An 11824-nucleotide genomic window follows, 5' to 3' on the forward strand; every position below is an offset into this window, starting at 1 on the left:
TGTACTATCAAATCAGATCTGACTGGTACAGGAGGAGATTGTCCTTCCTTCTCCAGCAGAGCATCTGATGGATTCGAACCTCGTGCCTCTGATATTGCAATGCAGCTTCTTGCCTCTAGGCCACCAGAGCTCCTGAAATCCTGAAGTATTTTTTAATTGTTGTTGGTATGTGCCTTCCAGCTGGAACAGTCTCCTAACTACCCTTGCAGGGGGGTTTCCCGAGCAGTAAGTTGCAGGAGAGGGGATTGCTCAGGTAGAGCAGTTGGTGGATTCAGACTGCGTGTTTGTGATTGGCAGCACAACTCCTTGGCACGAGAGCTCACCGTTTTAAAATAGGGAGTTCTCAAGTGTGGATGCATGCCACAGTCACCTAACAAGCAGCTATGGCATGCCCAAGTTTGAGATTATGTATACAGTCGTAAGTTGTTTAATGTCCATAATATCTTCTGTGCAGTATGGCTGTCTGGGCACAGACCAGTACCTTGAAATTGGCCCTAACACACCAGGAGACTGAAGAAAGAGACTGGTAGCTCTGTAAGAGTAATATAGAAGTTTCATTAAAGATTTTTCTTTACTTACAGCAATTGCCTTAGGTGGCAACAGGCCTCTGTGGCCTGAGGGAAGTAGGGGTTTTATAGCGCTGGTGACCAAAGGTGGCATGGTGCCAGTGCCCCAGACCTTTCGCTCAGTGTAATAACTCATGGTGGCAGCCCTCTACCTGTTGAATCTCATCTTGTAGGTCTATATAGAATCCTTAGTAATGTTTGTTTTCCATTTTGATCATATAGTAATATGTGATAGAGTTTTAAATTGCTTAAATGTATTATTTCATAGATTATATGGATATAGAAATGATGAGGAAGGCACAGAATAGGGCATCTTTCAGATCCATAGGATCACTATGAGTTGTAGTCAAGTTGACAGCACTTAACAAAAACAGTAACAAAATAGGCAATTCAGATCCACCAGCTTCTTTGCTGGGCGTTCTCTTCCTGTGATGTATTGTCTCTGAAAACCTTCTGGAGGGTCAGCTATGATTCTGTTCTGAATCCATAATAGCCTTTTTTAAAACAAGAAAATGGTCCTATAAACTCAACTTTAATTACAGCATCAGTACTGTATTATTCTGAGGAACTGAACAGAAGCCTGCTTTGATTCCCCCCCCTTTATTTCTTTAATTACTATTTCATTTCCAAATAGTTTGTTTATAAAGATTCTCAAATACTAATTATCACAGTATTGTAGCCAAAACACCAGAAAATGTCACAAAATCAGCAACTATAAAAACACTTGTAGCAGCAAAACAGCAGCACATACTTGTAGTGGGTGCTAATGGAACCACATGTTTAGGAGCATCATTGTAGTTGGGTAATGTGACAACTCTTAATACTGGAACACACACAGTAGAAGGTTCAAATGTAAAGGATCATCGTTTTAGCCTTGTGGGTATACTTACTTGTAAGGTGAGCATGCAACAAAAGCTTTTGCTTTTATAACTAGCTACAGGTATATTTTTCTTTTAAAAAAATTAGTATACCAAGGAAAGAACTTTTCTTTTACTTTTCAAAGAGAGGAGCGAACTGGGGGGGGAGGGGAAGGAAGGACAGGGAGAAAAGTGCAACAAGGAAATCCAAAATCTCTGTAAACGTTCTTTAAAATTAATTTTTAAAAAATTAGTTTCTGCTGAAGCAATTGCATGAAAAATTTTGAAACTGTCATTTTGGTGTGATTCCCCCGACATTGTCCCCCACTGTGGTCCACTCCCCACTACTGAAGGCACCATTATCTTCCTCTGTTTTTTTTAGTCTTGCTTGTCAATTTTGTTGAGGCTTTCAAAGAATTAACTTCTTCTGTCAACTGTTTTCTTCTGTTGTTTTTTCCAGTTTACTGATTTTTGCTGTCCTCTTTTCTTGCTTTTTGTTTCTTTTGCCTTCTTCTCCTCCCCGTATCCTTAGGTTACTGATGTGAGAGTTTTCCTATTTTTTTAATTATTTGTATTTCTCAAAAATAACAAGGAAAAAACCTTCTTTGCTGTTAAGTCAGAACTAATTCATGGCTGACTGTCTAGTTGGTTTCTGAGGCTGTAAATCTCACAGGAAGAGATTGCCCATATTTCTGCCTTGGAGCCACTGGTAGATTAAACTGCCAGAGAACCAGTGACTTTTGGTTAGCAGGACAGCTCCCCGGGGATTGTGCCACCACTAGTAATTTATACATCTTCTTCTCAGTATTTTTTTATTAATGGTCCACAGGGTTGTTTAAATTATGAAATTTATTTTATGTGGGATTTCATGCAAAATTTGTATGAGTTTCATTCAAGTACATTGTATTTCACACATTCCTTCATTTACATTGTGTTTTACACAATCATTCATATGCATTGTGTTTTATAAAAATGATCACCATTGATCTGTGCCCACTATTACTGCATCTTTTCAGGTCCTCACTGGATCTTTCCTGATTCTGTCACACCTGCCCCTCAACTCCCAACTACCAAACTCTATCATCCTATGATTTTCCCTTTCCCCACACTCTGCTCTCCTGTCCCCTCCACTCCCCTTTTGAACATTTATATGCTTCTTATTGTATTTTCGTGTTTTTATAATAATGGTCTTATGCAGTATTTGTCTTTATGAGACCGAATTAGTTCACTCAGCATAATGCTCTCTAGGCTTTCCCATGTTATATACTATTTTACTAAGTCATTGCTTCATAGTGCTGCATAGTATTCCATTATGTGAACATACCATAATTTTTCAATCTGTTCATTTGTTGGTGGACTTTTTGGCTGTTCCTATTTAAACATAGGTGTACAGTGGTCCAATTTTTGATGTGTTATGGTTTTGCTTTCATTTGATTCAGTGATTTTTTTTCCTTGCAACTTCTTTGAATGCATTTAGAAATACATTGTTTTGTTTCCAAGTATTTGGGGATTTTCTTGTTATCTTTATGTTATCATTTTCTAGTCTGATTCCAGTGTGTTGGAGAACATATAATTTCATTTGAGTTCATGGAGATTTGTTTTATGGTCTACGAAGATATACTTTATTATGGTGTGTGTTTCAAAAGCACTTGAAAATAAAGTATACCCAGCTGTTCTTTAGTGGTGTGTCCTGTAAGTGTTGATCGTGTACTCTGTTGGTTGATCACTGATTTTCTGCTTTGGTGATTCTATTCCTTGTTGAGAAAACTCACCACACTATGTCATTTTTTAGGTTCCCAGACTCCTAACCAGTATATTGCCTTTTTTTTTTTACATTTCATAGTCATCTTCTGTTTATTTTATTTATAATGTCCAGTATTTTTAATTGTACTTAATAAAGAGAAAAGTACATGTTTTTCATCTTTTGAGAAGCAGACGTGATGCTTACTTTTTTTTTTTAACCTTTTCCCTGGTAATTGTGACTGTAATTCAGTCTGTGGGTCTATGTTTGCAACTGTTGTTTCAGAACAATTAATAGTAATGATGAATTTATTAATTTATTTGGCATTTGACAGTTACTAGAACTTTGAGTAGTATATAAGTTCATTCATTCCTAAAAGAAATTATCCAACATAAAAACTAGTATCTTTTACTGATAAATAAAAAGGCTTGTCTCGTGCCTGGAGTTGATGAGGCGCAGAGCTGAGATTTTTTTTTTTCCCCTGATTCAGGCCATGGCCTTTTTTTTTTTTTTTTTTTAATTATATTTTATTAATTTTCATAAACATTTACAGAGATTTTGGGCTTCCACTCATTCATTGTTGCACTATTCTCTCTACCCTCCTCCCAGTTTGTTCTTGTCCAAATGCCACAGTGCTTGTCAAAGCCAGTTCTGATTAATCTTCTTTGTCAGTGTATCCTTTGCCATTCCCTATCACTCCTCCCTGAGAGAGACTTCACCCTGAGTCATAAGGAAAAGGGGACGGCGTATTCTCTTACAGAGCTGAGATTTTAACTTCTCTCTCCTAGTCCTGTGATTTGCACTTTAAACCATAGCCACTTCCTGTGCTAGTTATTAAAGATGTCATTTTCACCTTTTCTCAGCTGTATTAAGTCACCAAGCAATTTAAATCACTCATAGTTTCTATTAAGGAGTGTAGCATCTGAATTACAACCTTCTTGTGAAAAGAGCTGCTAATAAGAAGGGGCCAGAAATGCCTGCAGTCACTTCTGGAACAATTCTAGCAATATAACTTAACTCTGCTAATGTGGTTTCCAAATTTTATTGCACATTAGAATCCTCTAGAAAGTTTTTACAAATCCCCATTCTCAAATTGTACCCCATACCAATTAAATCAGACTGTCCAGGGTGGTACTGTTATTTTTTTTAGAGCTCTCCAGATGATTTTAACGTACAGCAAAATTGGAAAACCTTGTTCTCTAGTGTGTCAAAAGTGTATTTAACTAGCATTGCAGCTGTGAGAGTTCAGCAAGACTTTATTTATATTAACAGCTGCAACTCTGTTATTTGTTCCCCTTTGGGTCCCAATTATATATAGTATCACCTAACACCAAAGACAGGTTTTCTCTTCTTCATTGCTCAAAACTGCAATTTTGAGTCCCTTCTATTCTTGTCTTTCCCTTGATCTATGAGCCAGAAGTTGGTCAACTTTTTCCCTATATTATAAGCTTTGTAGGTTATGCATTCTTATGTTACAGTTAACTCTCAGCCACCAAGATGACTCGATATGGCTATATTCCAATTAAACTTTACTTTAAAAAAAAAACAAAAACAAAAAACCCACAACAACAAGAAGACATGGGCATGATTTGACTAAAGGGCTGAAGTTTAACAGACTCTTGTCACAAACACTGAAATACCACTTCAGTCTAGAAATATATAGGATTTCAGGCCCCCCTCCCCCTGAGGCTGCATTCCTAAGGTAGAGAATTCGGGTGACACTTCTTGAGCACAGGGGCTGTGCTTAATTAACCTTAAGCCTCATCAGCTGTGATTCATTCACTCTTCAATATGTAGGTGATCCAAGAGAAGGGATCTGTTGAGAGCAGACTGGACAATACTTACTCAGATCACTTGGACTCACACACATGCACACACACAATAAGGCCTTTTCTTTGTGGTTATTGCTATGTGCTGTGCAGTCAGAAATGAGTCATAGTTGACCCTCCAGGTTTCAGAGGCTGTATATTTCACTGGCACTCTGGTGGTCTAGTGCTAAGAAACTGTGCTGCAATCCCGAAGACACATGGTTCAAATCCACCAGCTGCTCTGTGAGAGAAGGATTGGGTAGTGTCCTGTGTGATTAACTGACTCTGAAAACTCGCCGGAGGATCAGCTATGGGTTGGTTCCCACTTGATGGTACACAACACCAAAAACATCACACTGGAAGAGACTGCTCATTTTTCAAGCACAGAGCAGCTCATAGATAGATTCAAACCTCATGTCTTTGTGTTGGCAGAGCAGTTCTTTACCACCAAGCTACTAGAGCTTTCTTTTTAAGGAACACTAAATAAAGTATCCAGCTGCTCTCTTGAACTTGTTTGGCATTAATATTGGTTCTAGAGCTGTACTATTTGATGTAATTCTTCTAGTTATGAAGCCTGTTTATAGGTAAATTAATTGTTGATGATGATTTCATCCCAACCCATGGCCTCGGTCTGTGTGTAGAGTAGAACTGCTCTCAAGATTGTTCAGGGCTCTGACATTTGGAAGCACAATTTACCTTCCCTACCGTTGGGTATACTTGAACTGCTTATTTGAATCTTCTTAAAAGTTGTGATATGAGTGAAAATTTAGAAAGAAAATCCGTTTTCCATTCTCCCATTCACATTCACCTATATTTTTGCCATTATTAAATACCGACAATGTCATTGAACTCTTCCCACTTCCTCACTGTATTTCTAACTTGCACTAACCCTTCTAGCCTACCTTTCCTGCCTTCTGATCTTTATCCTTATGTAAGTGCTACACTTTTGATCTTTTATAGTTGGTGATTTGGAGGAGTGAGTGCCTCCACAATGATGATGTTCACTTTACAGACCTGTCTATTGTTTGTCTGGAAGTTGAGCCACAGAATGAGGTTTTGTGCTAAGTTTGGATGACTAAGAATCATAGTCATAGTCTGAGGAATTTCACTGTTCTGTATCAGATCAATAAATAAGTTGATGTTGTTGTTAGGTGCCATCAAGTCAAGTACAACTAGTATAGCGGGTCTGTGAACAACAGATATGAACCCTTTTCTATCCTGTGCCATTGTCACAATCTCTGACAGACTCGAACCTATTACTGCAGTCACTGTCAGTCCATTTTGTTGAGGGTCTTGTTCCTCTCCAAAGAATAGCATCTCCTAGCAACATTCCCAAAGTCTGTGAGACAAAGCTTTATAATCTTTGCCTCCAAGGAAGACTCTGACTGCACCTTCTCCAAGACATACCTTTCTTTGTCATCCCTTGGGATATTCAATACCCTTCTCCAGCACCATAGTTTAAATGCATCAATTCTTCTGACATCCTTATCTTTTGTTCAGCTCTAAGCTGCATAAGAAGTGATTGAAAGGACTCTGGCCTAAATCAGGTGCACTTTAGTCCTCAAACTGACATTATTACTCCTCAATAACTTAGAGAGGTCCCTGATTACATCCTTTAGTGCAGAAGATCTCCTGACCTCTACAGTACTGTGTTGGTTGTGGATTCAAGTGAGATGAAGTCATTGATAATTTCAGTCTTTTCTCCATCTAGTGGTGAGCATTTTTTGTTTTCTTAATGTTGAGATGAAATCCATATTAAAAGATGCGGTGTTTAACCTTCTGTGGCAAGTGCTTTGGTCCTTCTCACTTTCAGCAGGTAAGTTTGTATGATCCCCCTTACAAAGGTATTCATCAGTCTTCCTCTGATCCTGATGCCACATTCTTCTTTATAGAGTCCAGCTTCTCGAATAATATGCCCAGCATATAGGTTAAATAGGTATGGAGAAAAGATACAACCCTGCTGCACACCTTTATTAATTTTAAGCCATATAGTGTTCCCTTACTCTGTTTTGACAGTAGCCTCTTGGTCTAGGTAGAGGTTTCATATGAACACCATCAAGTGTTCTGGGATTCCCATTCTTCTCAGCGTTAGCCATAAGTTGTTATGACCCACTGTGGCATTGAGGGCTTTTTCAGAGTGGCTTATTTCTAGTCAGTTGTTTGACTTTGCCATGTGAATGGGTGTAAATATGTGAATAGGGCATATTAGCCTATCTACAAGGGGATTAGCTAGTCTTGATAAATTGAGCGGCTCCAGCAGTACAATTAGAACATTCCCTGCCATCAGCTCAGAAGAAGCAACAGCAGCAAGAGAGTGTAATACATCCTTTGGGCCCAGAAATTCTTGCTCCAGTTGGCAGCAACAGCCATAGCTGAAGCAGAGGACCAGAGAGACTTGACATGAGATGAATCTGCCTGCTAACCCATACAGACAGAACCAGAGCTAAGAGCTTTTGACCAAGTTTGTTAGCCAAAGAAGGGTGAGAGCAAGCCAATACTGGCAGGACTGAGAACTTTGTAGCACTGACCTAAAGCCATGAGGCTCAAGGTAGAGGTGCCAGCCAACACATTTTGGAAGCCATCCTGACTGTATTCTGTAAACTGGATTATAATCTTTTAAATTCTCCAGTATGATTTTGTGTGGTGTATGAGCTACCACCTCAGATTTGTGACTCGATAAAACAGTAAAATTAGTGTTGAGATTAGTAGAAAGGGATATGGGAGCTTGGGGGACATGTCTGACCGCATGGGAATTGATTTTTTGTTGTTGAGGCTGTTAACAGAGACAGTTCCCCATTGTGAAGTCAGTAAAGGTCAGACATAGCTGTCCTCATATTGCCTTTGCTCTTTTTACACTCACACAGTCAAATCCCTTTGCATAGCCAGTAAAGCACAAATAGGCATTCTTCTCATATTCTCTGCTTTTAGCCAAGACTCATCTGACATCAGCAGTGATATCCTTGGTGCCATGGTTTCTTCTAAATTGAGCTTAACATATGGAAGTTCTCTGTCTATGTACTGTTGTAGCCATTTTTTAGTGATCTGCAGCAATGTTTTGCATGCAGGTGATGTTAATGATAATTGTTTGATAATTTCTATACCCTCTTGGATTACCTTTATTAGGAACAGGAACAAATGTGGATCTCTTCCTGTCAGTTAGCCATGCAGCTGTCCTCCAAATGTCCTAGCATAGACTGGTGAGTGCACCCAGGGTTGCATCTGTCATTTGAAACATGCTGGCTGGTATCCATTAATTCCTGACAGATTAAGACAGACTGAGAAGCAGGATTGGCCATATGCTTCTGAAAAGCAGGTCTCTGAAAACCCTGTGAAAATAGAGAAACAAGGGTAGAAATAGTAGTAGAGGTACAACCCAGATTGGAAGGCAGTCAAAATGAGGAGAAACAGCTGTGAACATCCTTCAAGTTGGAAAATAAAATGTATGGAGTATGAATGTTGGGAAACTAGATGTTGTGAGAAGTAAAATGGAGTTCAAGAACTTTGACATTCTTGGCGTTGGTGAGATGAGATAGACTAGCTTTGACTACTTTGAATCAGACATATTATGATAATATATGACATATAATGCTAGCAATGAAAAACAGTAAGAATGGTTGCATTCATAGTTAAAAAGACAATTTCAAGTTCTGTCCTGGAGTACAATTCTATAAATACTATAAATGATAGGATATTATCCATATGTTTGCAAGGAAGATCTGTTAATACAACTTATTCAAATATATGCACCAAGAGTTAAAGCCAAAGAGAAGGAAATAGAATTTTTTCAAATTCTGTAGTCCAAAATTGACCAAACAAGATTCACTGATGATAATTGGTGGAATACAAAAGTTGGAAACAATGAAAAAGGAAGGGTAGTCAGAAAGTATGGACTTGGTGACAAGAATGAGACTGGAAATAGAATTATGTGCTCAATGATTTATTCATCATAAATATATTTAAAAAAAAATACAAATGGTGACTTTACACATGCACCTCAGCAGATGATGGGAATCAGATTCGCCGCAACTGCGGATCAAGAAGATAGAAGCAGCCCAGCAGCACGGCGGTGGGCAGAGAGGCAGTGCCAGAGCAACCCAGCTTCGCAAAGGCTCTGTGCGCGCCACGGTCCACCGGCACCCGGCACGAACCCTCCCTGTCGCCAACATGCCCAAGAGGAAGGTCAGCTCGGCCGAGGGTGCGGTGAAGGAGGAGCCCAAGAGGAGATCAGCGAGGCTTGTCAGCTAAGCCGCCTGCAAAAGTGGAAACGAAGCCCAAAAAGGCAGCAGGAAAGGAGAAGTCTTCTGACAAAAAAGTGCAAACAAACGGGAAAAGGGGAGCAAAGGGGAAACAGGCTGAAGTGGCTAACCAAGAAACTAAACAATATTTACCTGCAGAAAATGGAGAAACTAAAAACGAAGAGAGTCCAGCCTCTGATGAAGCAGAAGAAAAAGAAGCCACGTCTGATTAATATTTGTCTACCATGTCTTATCAGTGGTCCCTGTATCTCCTTTCTTGTACAATCCAGAGGAATATTTTTATCAACTATTTTATAAATGCAAGTTTTTTAGTAGCTCTAGAAACATTTTTAAGAAGAAGGAAATCCCACTTCATCCCATTTTTAAGTGTAAATGCTTTTTTTAAGAGGTGAGATCATTTGCTGGTTGTTTATTTTTTGGTACAACCAGAAAATGTGGGATGTTAAAATTGTGGGGGGGCTTTGGATGTCAGTGTAACATTCCATGGGGAAAGGGACAGTTTTTATATCCCATAATACATAGTATACTTAATGACAATTTGGAGTCTTAGTCATGCATTTATGACTTGAACATTTATGTTTTTTAGATACATAAATTAGAACATTGTTTAGTAAAATTTCTTCTTAAACATAACCACTCCCTTTTCATGGCTTTCTCCCTGTCAGAACTATGTGGATTCTGTAACATCTTTGGTCTTAGTAATCCAGTTTTCCTAATAACCTTGTTATGTGCTGTGAACGGTTGAAAATTTGAATGTGTAGTGTGTGTGATAGTAAATTGTGAATTAGTGGGACTTAATGATGTGACAGTTTATCAACAATTGAAGATAGTGGTACTTATTTTCTTCTTTATGAAAACTTTCCTCCAAATTTAAAGCTGGAAGGTCACTGGAATTTAGAAAAGAATTATAACTACATGGCTTTTTAGATTTTTGGTGCGTGCATTAAGAATTGTGTACAGGTTGTTCATAATGTCTCTGTACTGGCCCTTAAAACAACCAATAAAATATCAACCATGAAAGAAAAAAAAAAAAGAAGATAGAAGCACAAAACTTTTGGGTGTCACATCACTAAGCTAGTAGTTGAGCACATAACTCCGTAAACATCACTCAGGGACTCTAAAATTAATGAGTTAAATAAAATTTAAAATCCAGTTTTGCACTAGCCATATTTCAATAGCTGCATATGGTTCATACTCACTCATTGCCATTAAGGAATGGAGTCACAATCAACTCTCCATTGCGTTTCTCAACCTGTAAATCACCCAAAAGGAGCTTACTCTTCTTTCTTGAGAGAAACTACTGGTGAATTTGTCCCTTAAGAGTGGCAGGACCTTTTTTAGCAGCACAACTCCTATGGACTAGGCCACCAGCATTCCTTCACATACGGTACCTGTGAAGGTACCTTAGGAGGCATAACAGAGTCATTTTATCATTTCTGAAGTTCTTTTGGATACTACTGCTCTAGCATTTTTTTTTTTCTCTAGCATTTTTAACTAACATTCTGGAACAGCTCTACTTATGGAATTTTAGAAATCAGGGTTTTTAAAAATCTTACCTCTCAGTGGAGGAAGATATATATATTATATATATAATAATAATTTTATATATATATATATATATATATATATATAATAAGTCTGTTTTCCCATTTAGCCAAAACATTTTTGTTTGTATTTAATTAAGTGTATATTGATTGTTTCATAAATGTGAATATAATACATTATTTTAAAGAAAAAAACGAAGTAAGTTTTATAATATTGAGACTTTCCAGTCATCAGAAATGTCATTGGAAATGTTATTTTGGGATGCTATAAAATTACCTTTTGTTTAAAGATTTTATAAAAATGGTGTAGACAGAGGGAGCTCTGGTGGCCTAGTGGCAAGAAGCTGCACTGCAACCCCAGAGGTACGTGGTTCAAATCCACCAGATGCTCTGCTGGAGAAGGAGGGGCAATCTCTTCCTGTAACAGTCAGATCCAATTTGACAGTACACACACACACAAAATAATAAAATAAAATAAAATTTTAAAAAATGGTGTAGACAATGGAAATTGTATTTTTTGAGTAGTACTTTGTACTAGACATTGTAGTTCTTGGCATGAAGTTCAGGAAAGTTATTAGTTTAAGTAAGTGGAACTGGCTAGGATTTGACCAAAATCTGTGTGATGATTTAAAAACCTTGACTTCCTATTTCATTGTGTTGCTTCAAGTTGATTGGAAATTATGTTAGATATTTCACATGCTTTATCTCAAGAAGCTCTAGTTCCTTAGAGATCTTTTTCTCTGTACTTTATTAATTTATATGAGAAAAGTACCAATCTTCCTTAAAATAAGAACTCTTAGCAGGCTTTTGTTTCCTTAATGGTCCTGTGGAAGAATACCAGTCATCTTATTCCAGTTTGGCAGACCAGTCAAATAGGATTTATATTGTTTAAAAATACTGAGATTTCATTCACATTCACATTATTATTACATATAATTATCAATAAGGTTGTGGTGGTGGTGGTGTGCCGTTGAGTTGGAACTGACCCATAGCTGACCCTCCAGTTGGTTTTCAGAGATAGTAGATTGCACAGGAGATGATTGCCCATCTTT

The 11824-nt window shown here is 38.0% G+C and overlaps 1 protein-coding gene across 1 annotated transcript in view; it reads left to right on the plus strand.

Annotated features, from left to right (window-relative positions):
- Positions 1–11824, plus strand: part of LMLN (leishmanolysin-like (metallopeptidase M8 family)) — a 103016-nt gene that overhangs the window by 65515 nt on the left and 25677 nt on the right.

Source organism: Elephantulus edwardii, unplaced genomic scaffold (genome assembly GCF_000299155.1).
Source record: "Elephantulus edwardii isolate Elephantulus edwardi_28Jun2011 unplaced genomic scaffold, EleEdw1.0 scaffold00032, whole genome shotgun sequence".
Lineage (NCBI taxonomy): Eukaryota > Metazoa > Chordata > Mammalia > Macroscelidea > Macroscelididae > Elephantulus > Elephantulus edwardii.